Genomic DNA, 11203 nt, shown 5'->3' with positions numbered 1-11203 from the left:
TAACTTCTGAGGCCCAAACCACAATACATCTTGAGCTCACTAAGCTAAAAGTACTGACTCTTTAATGATAGAATACTAAAGAATCCTCCACAGGAAAACTAATCAGTCATTTTCCTTTCCACAGGAAACACACAAGTGGTTAAATATCTAAAGATTTTGTACCGCCTCTCTGCCTGTACATTGTACACTGAGATCTTGATTCAGGTACTGTAAGCATGTATTTTCCTTCCTTCACAATTTGGTTTTGGCTTATTATTTCATGCCTGTCATCCTGCAATAGCACTGATTTTAATTTTGCTTTGCAAGTGCGACATTCATTCATAAATACAATCTCTGCTTTTGAGATGGTTTTGGTTTTATTCTTTCAGGTATATGTCAGGGAGCAGCAAGAGCAGGGTGTACCACATGGCAAGATGAGTTGGGAGCCCCGGGCAGCCCCAGGCACAATGCTCCTGGGCCAGCAATGCCAGGGTGGGGGTCCCAGGTTGGGCTCCTCAGGGTGCCTCAGAACCATTAGTGCACTCAGAGCCCTGATGACCCCCCAGGAGGACAAGAGTAGCGGCCTAATTAAAGCCAAAGATTGCTTCTTGGTTTAGACTATTCCACATTCTCGTAAATTCACATCTGTCATGTTGTCTTGAAATCTCCTGTAAGCGAGGGAATAGAGAGTAATGCTGATAGTCCAAACAGTAGGTCAATTTTAGCTGGGGTTGTCAAGATACAGCCATCTTCTTTCCTCCTCCTCCTTCACCCCTCCTCCTTCTTCCAAAAAGGCCATTTTACACATATTTCCGTGTTCTCCTTTGAGTGACAGCATTTGTAACCACTGCACTGTGGTGATGCATGCACTCCAGGTGTGCGAGCTTGGCTAACTGTACATACATGATACCCCATGCTTGGTGCAAAGAGTGTGAGGGGGAATGTGCACTGAGCTCACTGAATTCACTTCCACTATTTCTTACCTTGAGACGGAGTTTCTCGCTGCAGCAAAACCACTGCTTCTTAGCAACTTCATGCATTTTTCATGCGATTAGACCAAAAGTTGTTTTTTCCCCTTCCCATGCTACCTGTTGGCATCCCTTTTTTGGCCTGGGGATTTTCTTTTCAATTTCATTACTGCTTATTTTTTATTTATTTGTTTGTTTGTGTAGGCTTTAAACATGGATCTTTGAAATAGAAAGACGCTGTCTTCTTCCTTCTCACTGATGATACCATCACCCTCTCTGCCCTCAACATCAAGCTCACCTGCTGTTCTACTGAGAAAAGGACCTTGGCATCATCTGTAGGTAGAGTGCATTTGCTCTGTTCAGCCTTGTCATCAGCATCAGTGGTGACTAGGGTTCAGTATTCACACAGATATCCTACCAGGGGAACTTCTCTCATGCCCCAGAGGCAGGTATCACAGAAGAGCTGGCAGCTGGCAGTCTTCCTATCAAGTCTAATTCCTGGCTTCTTACTACTGGAAACTTATTCATTCATGGCAATGTGGTAGTTTAAGGCAGAGGCTCAAATAGCAGATGCTTATCACCCTAAGACCCCCTGTGTAATATTCCTGTCTTCCTCAAAACCAGTGAGACTGAAGATGGGGAAGGAATCAAGGCAGCTCGAGGACTTGTGCCAGCTGTGCATTCTTGCTGATGGTACTGTTGCCAAGGAATGGGAGGCAGTGGAGTTGCATGGCTGGGCTCTGAGAGATGTCAATCCTGAAAAACTACTATTTAATAAACAAGCAAACAAACAAACAAACAAACAAGACGTTATATCCCCACAAGCATTGTTAGCAGGGAAGCGGGTTACTTGCAGAGCCTCACTGCCATCTAGCATGTGAAGATGGTCTATATTTAACCCTCTGAAACTTCCCAAATAAGAATTCTTTTAACGTGAACCGAAATCTCTGACCTCCATAAAATACAAGGCAAGGTTACAAGTCCCCACTTCCTCCCTGTTGCCTCAACACAGCCTTCATACTTGTGTGTTTGAATCATCAGGTTTCCAATGCTAACACCCAGTCTCCAGCAGCGTTACTACACAGCAGGGAAACAGAACACGTGTTGGACAAAACCTGACAAAGCAACACTTGGATTTAGGTCAGGCACAGCAAACAGGAGTTACTTGTACGCTATACCTGGCTCCCATTCAAACACGGAGCCTGATGAATTCACACTAGCCCAGACATGCAGAACAGTAGCTCCCTTTACCCTTTCTGCAGAGATTTCTTTTCAGATGGTATCTTCAGCTCCTCATTTCGGTGCCCCCACAACTACCATTCACGCTGGCTGCCTGGCTGCTGGCCACCCCCATGGCAAGCAGACACACTTGTGTTACTCCTACTATTAACACAAACCACAGAATTCACTGCTAACGAGGGGCATGTTTGCACCACCAAGATACACATATATATCTCTCACTACAACTGCAGTGCTGCCAGCATGCTGCTATTCACTTGCCAATTTACCATTCAATACTGCTACAAGTATTGGCATAAAGCAAGCATCAGACAGTGCTGAAACTCCATCTGCACATCCTAAACCATACAGATTGTCTAGCTTGGCCTCCTGTGTAACTGACCAAAAGACCCACTGCTGGATCTAATACCTTATAATGGACTATCTAGACTCACACGGCATGCAGCCTTCATTCGATGATGTCTATGATAGCAAATTCACCTTTCATCCTGATGGTCTGGTAGCTTTTGTCTCTCACCTCACTTCTTGATCCCTTCCCATTTTCCCCCAGCTTCTATTGCTTCCCAGCGGTAGAAGCAGACTAAATTTCTGTTCCAGAATTAGCAGAGGCTTTTAACTGCATTTTAGTCTGGTTTTGCAGAACCTGCAGTTTGTAATAAATACCTTACCTCTTCATTCACTGGTTGCTGGAGTTGAATTTTGTCCTTTCTTGTCTTCTGGACCAGCTCAAGGCCCCTTAATGCAGCTCACTCTGCAGCACTGAAGTTATGGACAAATGTTACAAATATTTTGATTAATGTAAGTATTATGATTCCATACTAAATGCATCATGACTTTACATATTTATAGGGATTATCTTTACTTATATTTTATATTCAAAATAGAAAACTACAAATATCACAAACACATAAAATATGCTGAATTTAGCCATAAAGCATTTCTCAGCTTTGCCAGTTCCTGATGGAAAAGAGATTAAATCAGACTGAGAGTATAGTAACCTCACCTACAAATTTGATGGTGGTAGGAGATTGCAGAGATACCAGTGGGTTTTATGGGATCACTTGGGATTAGGTAGCATCTTAAGTATTTTGTCAGGCTGTACCAGAAACCAATTTAGCATAGCTCTATATGTTCTTCAGCTTATACTCAAAGTTTAACATGTATATGCCTCACTCTTGAAAGGATTTTCAATGTTTCTATTGAAAACATATGTGAGCTAGGCACAATCAACCACATTATGATTCCTCTGAGAAGGACAGATGTATCTTAAATGCCGAGATTCCTGAGAAGCTTTCAGGGTGTTCTGAAGGGAAACACACAGCTTCTCTCTACAGCACACAGCTTCCGCACCTGCGTGTGGGTCGAGAAGGCCAATATGCCTTCTCATGCCAATATCATCAACTGCAGTAGCTCCTGTCTTCCCAATTTCTCTCTGCTCAGTGCTTTAAAACTGTTAACTAGTGTGGGTTTTCTTCACATTGCCAGTTCTATGTTGGCTCTCATATGGTTGGGCATCCCCTCCATAGCAGCCAGAGTAACTTCCCAGCACTGATATTTTCAGCATGCATCTAGACGTCTGGAACGGGGCAGTTAGTTTGGACCCTAATGGTTCCTGCGTGCTGTAATTGTTGGTTTGGACGTTATTTACCCCTTTCCTCTTCTACTTTAATTGTGTATGTGTGTAAAAATTAAGAATCCTGGTGGATATTTTTAGTGCAGGTTCTAGGGACTTTGGCTTTTTCTTAAGGGTTTAGACAGGGAACTCCGAGTTCTTTGTTAGCCAATATGTTGTCTGTACTGTTGCCATACATTAAAGGAGCTGGAATAAAATTGGCACAATATTCAGGTTTACCCAAATGAGGTTGTTGAGCAGGATCCAGAAGATTTGTATCCACAGAGGGCAAGCATAGTATTTAAACAGAAACCAAGCCAGTGATTTATTTCATTATTTTCTAAGAGCTGTCATGGTGCTCAGTACTATACAAACATTCTTGCCCTGGGTTATTAATACTACCAGGCACAAACAGGTTCAAGACTCAAAACTCCTTACATGAAATATTCCCAGAACAAAAGCTTTGAGGACAAGTTAAAAGGACAAGTTATCCATAGAGGAATCATGTTAATGAAACTTCAGACTTCAAAAATAGCTACGTGTTCCAATAAGAATAAATTCACATTTAAGGACCTAACTCTCTACCTTTACTACCCCTTAGTGACTATTGCCATAATACATTTCTGCCCTGCTGAGAGCATGTGTGATACCAGTCTGGTCTTTTTGTTGTACAATCCACCCCTTCCACAAATATGGAGAACTAGGAGGAGATCAGTTTTGGGGGCTTACACTACATAATGATCCCCTATTTAAGAAGAACAGGAAGGTTTTGGTCTTTAGAATGCTCAGCTCTGGGAATGCTCTGGAGTCACTGCAGGGTCCCCAGCCGGCGCAGTGAGTGGGTGGAGAGTGCAGTGGAAAATGTCATGATGGAGGAGAACCAGTATGAAAGGACTGTAAAAGGGCATATTCTTAACTCTTATAGGACTAAAAGAGACAAGCTGTTTGAAGGCATGCTGGCAGAAGAAAAAGAAGCAGAGTTTTAGAAAGATAACTTAAACATGCTATAACATCTTGAGAAAGCCTGGGAAAATTGTACTTTTACCTAAACATATCAGGTTGAAAGAACTCCAAAGGTACACGGTTCTTGGATGAAAACGTCAGTGAGTATATAAAAAAAAGTGTCTGCATGCTTAGGTCAGTGAAGATTATATCTTATGCAAGGCCACTTGAAAGACAGAGCTCTCACAAAAATTACAAATTATTCTGGGCCCATGAAAATCATCCTGGGTTTAATTACAGCATTAAAGACAAATCCACAAAGTTGTAAGTTCTGCTGGCATGGCAAGCAATCATTTTAAATCTGGACAAGGGATCACACAGAAATTGTAAACGATGACTGTGAGAGATTTCAGCACTAGCTATTTTTGTCTTCAGAAATGTTTTTCATTTCAAAAAAGTCATTAGCACTTGTGCTCAACCAGAACTTGCTCATCAGACTAACCACGATTTCTTAGCATAAACTGTTTATAAATGGATACTGTCAACTCCCAACTAGTCAGTTTTTCAGAATTTTAAAGGTATTTCAGTACATGAATCCCTGGGGCGATGCCTGTCCTTTTGTCACAGTACTTTACTTTTTTTTTCAGTGCTTTACCTTACTCTGTTGCAGCATCAAAGGCTCCACTCAAGCTCAGGGAACCATAAAACAGGGAGAAAGCAGTGAAACTGAGCTCATGGAAAGCACTGTCAAAACCTGAAAATAAACCATGGGAGCTAGACAAAGAACTGGAAAGATATATCTCTTTTTATTAATTTTCAGTTCCAGGAATTGTTTGGAAAGAGAAGAATGTCAGGTAATGATGTCCCTGTATTTTGACATTTAATTACAGCTAATACTGCAATAAAAAGAGGAAAGATGGACAAAAGGAAAATTCTCTTCTGATATTCAGATGACTTTTACGAAAGAAAAATATTTTGAAAGAGACAAAAATTCAGCCAAAACAAGAGTACAGCATGTTGTGAACAGTCATAAAATACAGTTCCTCTGTCTTGGCACTTTAAACCAAAAGTTTATGAATATCATGATTCAATGCCAGGATGAGTTGCTGGAGATGATAGTTACACTGACTTAAGTGCCAAACCTGGAAATGAGTCCCTCAGATCATCAGACAAGAGTTGTACAAGACTGTAACGTATTTTACATGCATTGTATTACCTTTGTTTCAGCATTCCTATCCTGCCAGTGGGATTTGTGTAGCTGGGCCCTTCTTCCTAAAGGGATCCTAAATGATAGCAACAAAAATCTTTCAGTAAGGATGACACTATGAGGTTGTGGCCTGAGACAGTGGAACAAAGTAAGCATTTGAACAGGATGAAAAGTCTTCTAAAGCTAAAGCTGCTAGAGTTAAACTACACTGCTTCCGCCAAGTTTATCTCAGTACTGGTCATATAATCAGTACCACATCAGACACAAAACACAACAAACTACTCTGACTTTCTGATTCTAGCTATATTGTCATTTTGCTTGGAGTGTGACAAGGATAACTGCATGTTTATCAAACTTCTGGTGATGATTTCTTGGAAAGTTATCTGTGAAGATGAAAATACCTAACTCTTCCCGTTTGTTGGAACAGAGTCTAGATGCCTCAAAATTTGTGACTGACTAGACAGAAACTTTACAGCAAGACCTGTGTAAATAAGGAGTATTAACAATTACCATGTCATGGTAAGTGAGAATTCACACCATTGAAATACCACCCAAGAATCAATTCCTATGCGAGTTGAAGACAGAGGTGGATGAAGAGGTAGAACTGCTAGCATTGGGGTGGATACATCTGCTGTGTAATCCATTCCCTTCTCCTAGCCTCTTTTTAGCAACTTTCTTGTCAGAATTCAAACACTTGTGCCTCACTTCTGATATTAGATCTGCATGAACATGAATCCTGCTGGGACCTTTGTTTGGCCTTTTCTTACCTCCAGCATTTGCTTGAGAGGAGCTGCAAGGAGAGCCCTAAAAGAACACCCACCGCAAGCCCCTGCCCAGTCCAACACCAGCTTTACTTCAAATTAAAGAGATGTGGATCTGGTAATCTAGATCATCCACTCAAGATGAATTTAATGCATAAATGAGCATGCAAATGAGCCTGTAATGATAGGCTCATACCACATAACTTTATCTGTCTAACGTTAGATGACAAGTAGGCAGAAGCACCCTTTGGAGGTGCTTGTGTCTCTGCTTGACTCAGTGGATGACTAACCTCCTCTCTGGTGCCTACAATCAGGCTGCCCATGTTCCCCCTCCCACTGTGCTAGCCCCTCACTAGGTGGTTCTTCACATACAGCAGGCAACTCACATGCTACATATACATCACTCACGGCATCTGCTGGTATCTTACGGCACACTTACGAAATAGTTATTTGGACATGGCAGAGTTTCTTGAAAAGGCAGCCTAAGTTAAAGCTTGAGATGTAACTCTTTTACTCTGCTTTCTTCTTTCCATTTGTTTTCCCAGCTGCTCTCGTTGTCTAGCATTTGGCACTGCTGTAAAGGTTGTATTGTCGGGGTTTTTTAAAAAAATAAGATAACCTTCTGCTGTGTTTTATAGTAGGTCCATTCATGAAGACCAGAACTTTCTATCCTGCAATGGCAAAGAGTTAATATCCCTGAGATACTTCTACAGCTGTAAAAAAGAAGCCAAACCAAACCTAAAATAATTTAGTATGGAAAACATATTCCAGCTTTAATAACACACTGGGATTTTATTTAGGTCCTTTATTACGATGAGTCATAGTATGTAAACTTCACATGCAGTTACCGAAGTCATGTGTCTGCCTTATTTTAGCTTTGGAAACAGCAGCAATGCCAAGATCCCTTGCTGCCTTTGAGGGAGGACTTGCGAATTCCCAAATGACACCAATGTTATGGTAGCCTAATAAGCAATTTTGTTGCTTTTTCACTCTTTGGCTAGAACATAAAGTGGTAGATTCTCTAGACGAGCCCTCTCCACATTAAATCTTCCTACAAACACCTTGGCATGCTAATGCTGGCTCAACTCCGCTGGTGTCAGCAAGGGTGGGATTCCCGTTTGGGATGGTCTGTCAAAAGGATGCTTTCTTCTGTATCAGTCTGGCCTGCCTTAAGCAGAAGTGACCCATGCACAGGTGAAATCAGCAGAGCTCTGTTTGTACTGGTAGTTCCACTGCTACTTTTACTACGGGAGCTGTACAGATCAGAAGTCCCTTCAGGGAGGTTAGAGTGAATGGAGCCCAAAACCAGCTTCCCACCCCCGTCCTTACCTTTCAGCTAGGCCCTATGGTGGATTTAAACTAAGCACTGTCCTCATTCATCAGGTGAGTTTCCTGCAGTGTACTTCTGCAGCCCTGCAAACAGATTCGCAGAGAGGGGTGGAAAGGGAGACGGAAGACTTCTCTGCTTCAGTAAGTGCCATGCCCGTTCTTGCAGGTATAAAAGGGTAGCATGCAGTCATCTATATAAAGAATGTTCTTCAGATGGATTATGTATAACTCCCTGATGGCAAGGGTATCAAATGAAGGTTGAACATCAGAGACCTTTAGGCTATTACGAAATATGACTCATGGATTAGTTGACTGCCTGTCAGATTTTCCATTATGAAACTTTAACCACAGCCCATATCTGAACAGCACCAACACCTGTAGAAGTAGAAACAAACAAGTGGTCATGTACCCATTTGCACTGAAGTAGGTCAGGGGATGTGCTATGGTATCAAGAGAAGCTTTTTCTTTAATTATAAACTATTAATTATAGAATAAAAATGGGGGGGGGGGGAATTCTCTGGTAGTAAAAAAGATTGTTTTGAAGTACATATTTTCCAAGGATTCTGCAGGATAAATCTTTACACTTTAATTCTATCTGATGAATCAGCCTAACCCCTCCCCCCAAATATCATTATTTTTGCCATGACGAACACCAGTGCTTTCTAATCCAAGCATTTACTTTTCCAGTTCCACATACTGGCAAGAGCAGAAGTGAAAAAGCAACTATTCCTGTTCCGAAAAATGGTTATTCAAATACTAAACTAAAAAAAGGGGGGGGGGGGATTTTTTTTTTTAAATCCATGAGAAGATTTATCCACTTGGTGGAAGACCCTCAAAGGTCTCTCAGCAGCCATTACATCTGGCTGTGAATTCACAAAGGCAGGAGGTGCGCTCTGAAAACGCACCACAGGAAGTGGGGCACTCGACCTGTGTGTCACCAGTTTGAGGGACTCCACAGGTGAGATTCAGCTCACCTAATTTTAGATGTCTGCAGTGTCTATCTCTACATCTGAGCCTGCTGCCCCATAGGCACTTTAAAGGTATGTCTTATCTGATCTATTTTAAATATCTACCTTGGGATGAGATGATTCATGACCTTAGAGTGCCTTTTTCTCCACTGTGACTGTAAATAGGGGCCTGAGGTGACTAGCTTGGCTGGACTGCCTTCCATGTAGCCATCTACAGCTGATTAGATGAACTCTGCCTGAATGCTTTGCCTCCACAAGGCTGGTGATTTATGTGAAATGAGTTGGTTAACACTGTTCATTGCTATTGCAATGTCTTGTCTGTATCACAAAAACACTACCACATCTGGCACAAACGAATCCTAGCAGGCTGAAACAGCCTAGAGGCTACTGATTAAAGAGGAAATCTGAACCACTTAGATAAATTTCATTACTATATTATCTTCTTGCCTCTAGAGATGTTCCAGATCACAAGTTAGGTATGGAGTTCTCACTCCTCCTACCACTGTGGCATGTAATCTGTGAAGACATAAGTTTCCATTTCCATGCCTGTTAGTCCAGCTCATTTCATAAACACTATATTCATTTAAATGTTAAACTGCTGCTCTACTGGAAGCTCAGAAGATACAAACTGTAAGGAACAATGAAAAACAATTTGTTCTCAAGAAGTGAAATCTGAGGAGAGGCAAAACAGCAATACATGAATATATAAAAAGTAACTGCAAAGAGGAAGGAAATAAACTACTCTTCCTGTTTACTATGAATAGGCTAAAAAGCAATGAGCTTACAGTACAAGGAGACTTAAGTTACTCCAGAGAGAAGTGACATGCACAACAAGCCATGCAGCTACTTCTTGGAGCTGAACAGCATCATGCCATCTTTTAGACAAAGGGGAAGTCAGTGGGATCTGCTGTCTCACAGGGAGGCAGCAGCAGCTCCTGCTTCCCTGCAGGCTCTGAGCCGGCTGCCTCTGAATGCGGTGGGAGGGTTACAGCTCCACGGCGCCTGTGGGTGTCTGCAAGGAGCTGGGAGCCCCTGGCTCGATGAGTGGTTTTGCAGTCTCAGCTTGAAGCAGGGGTTCTTGCCTCACAGCTGAGGAGTGGTGGCTGTGCTGACATGATGGCAGCCTGATGCCCTGCCTCTTCGGAAAAGCCAGTTGCTACCAGGATTGGGAGCCTCCCCCAGTTTGGGGATGCAGGTTGTGCTCTGCATGAGCATCCATCCAGAGTGGATGAATATATTTAGTCTTAAGATAGTGTGATGGGCTAGATGTCTCAAAACCCCTCTATCTTATATGATTTAAGTGGAAAAGTTGCAATGTACAAACTGAAGACTGAGCTAACCTTCACAATGGAGTGGGCCAGAGCTCCAGCTGCATGACCTGCATTACTGACCAAAGCCATCAAAAGGGATAGCATGGTCTTTGAAGAACCCATCTAGAAAGAAAAGACTCTTTTCTCCTGACATAATTTTTTGTGGTTCTTTACCTGCTGTCATCGCAGAGATATGAAAGATTACGCAGCTGGGTGTTCCTACTTGCTACACCTTCTTCCTCTGTAGGAAATACTGTTCCAACACCATATCAACAATGAAGAAAACATTCAGGGTGGGGGAGAAAGTGATTTAATTTAAAATAAAAACAGAAACAAACCAGCTTTCATTCAGACACATTCAGAATCTCACAAGTGCTGGCATCAGGTCAGCACATTCAAGCCATCCATCAAAAATCCAGGCAACATGAAGATTGTGCCCAGGTCCAGGATCTGTTGCAATGCCATGGAGAACAAGGGATGCCAGCTATCATGTCATCCTCATGTCTCCTGGGTTATTCCTGGGTTGGTGACCATGCACAGGGTTTGGCTATCCTTCTGTATCTTTTTGGAACCGGCAGTATCTTCATCCTGTCCCAACTCCACCAGGACTAATCATTTTGTCTCCAGATCTCAGTGGTTTGTGACACAGCAGATAGATGCCCTGTGGTCTTGATGACTTGCTAATCTGGGTGTCATTGCAGGCCAAAGAGCCCTTCCCCTGCTGAATGCTCCTGCTGGTGCCTCCACACCCAGGCCTTCCTGCTCCTTCCTTTGTATTACAAATCTCTACACTGCTTCCATTGCCTTCCATCTCCCTGGAGATCCTTCACTGGCCAAGAGACAGACCTAATCAATACTCAGCAGCAACAGTTAGGGAACTAGGAAGGT

The sequence above is a fragment of the Strigops habroptila genome, chromosome 2 (genome assembly GCF_004027225.2).
Source record: "Strigops habroptila isolate Jane chromosome 2, bStrHab1.2.pri, whole genome shotgun sequence".
NCBI lineage: Eukaryota > Metazoa > Chordata > Aves > Psittaciformes > Psittacidae > Strigops > Strigops habroptila.
This window is presented reverse-complemented; position numbering follows the sequence as displayed.